The sequence below is a fragment of the Penaeus monodon genome, chromosome 15, assembly GCF_015228065.2.
Source record: "Penaeus monodon isolate SGIC_2016 chromosome 15, NSTDA_Pmon_1, whole genome shotgun sequence".
Lineage (NCBI taxonomy): Eukaryota > Metazoa > Arthropoda > Malacostraca > Decapoda > Penaeidae > Penaeus > Penaeus monodon.
In genome coordinates, this window is record NC_051400.1 from 25325739 (window position 1) to 25326833 (window position 1095).

At 34.6% G+C, this 1095-nt stretch overlaps 1 protein-coding gene across 1 annotated transcript in view; it reads left to right on the forward strand.

Moving 5' to 3' along the window:
* The window catches only part of LOC119581846 (protein singles bar-like), a gene marked incomplete at its 5' end in the record, with an annotated part of 3942 nt that overhangs the window by 332 nt on the left and 2515 nt on the right, over positions 1-1095 (forward strand).

The following is a 1095-nucleotide window of genomic DNA, read 5'->3' on the forward strand; positions in this document are numbered from 1 at the left end:
ATGATCACTTGATCAGAGATTTAATTTCAGTAGCACATTAAATCATTCTATAAGATGTTGGAAACATAATATGAACCAGAATGTTGCAAAAATTACCTTCCTCTGGTATGTAATGTGTGCTCTTTGGCCAGCATAAATCACAAATAGCACGCATTAAATGCCTTCTTCCTGTAGTTTGTAAACGTAAGAAGAGTCAAGACTGTGGTGACTGAGGTTTGGTCTCTTTCCCTTTAGGTTGTCCTGTTACACGGTACATTATCCTACCTCCTAGTGTGTTCTTCTATTAATCTACTGAGGGAACTGGTGGCCAGGAACGAAGGATATAAAATATATGAAAGAGGCTACAACTCAAAAATATTTTCAGGGGTGAGTCTTTTATCTGCAATAAGAATTCCCAACACTGAAAATTAATCCTTTTTCATATACTGTGTAATTGCAAGTAAACAGTTCATGCCCATATTATAACATGGGATATTTCCCTAGCATTAGAATAAAAAGGAAGAATGTGAGAGGACCAGACATCTTCTATTGTACAGTAAAATAAGTTGCATGAGAGGAGTCCAAATATGTGTATATACATTATTTTTCACTTTAATGATAAGTGCATGGTTATTGTTATGTCTCAGTTTTTGTTTTTACATATGGACATGCCAGTTATATTGCCACAGTGTAGGGTAAGCATGACTGATTAAAACAAAACAAAACAAAAAGCTTGATTTTCCTATCCGAATAGTGAGATATCATCTAAAAGCTAGTTATTGTACCTATATAGTTGCTAAATGGAAACAAACAGACAGTGTTGTAGGTGGATGTCTTAAGGAATATATAGTCCAGTGCCTGTGCCTATGTTACCTTTAAGGGTTGCCAGTATCATTATAAGGTACAAAAGTTCAACTAATCCATGATAAATAATGTTCTAAAAAACAGATAATCAGTGTACTTTTCTGACCTCTGCTTTACACTTTTATAGCAAGTTAGGTATGCATCTCTTGGCTTTTATTCCCATTTTTATGAATTAGATTTTATCCAAGAGTGTATGTAAATTGGGATGAAGTTGTTACAAACCTCAGTCACTACCATGACCTCACTCATGGT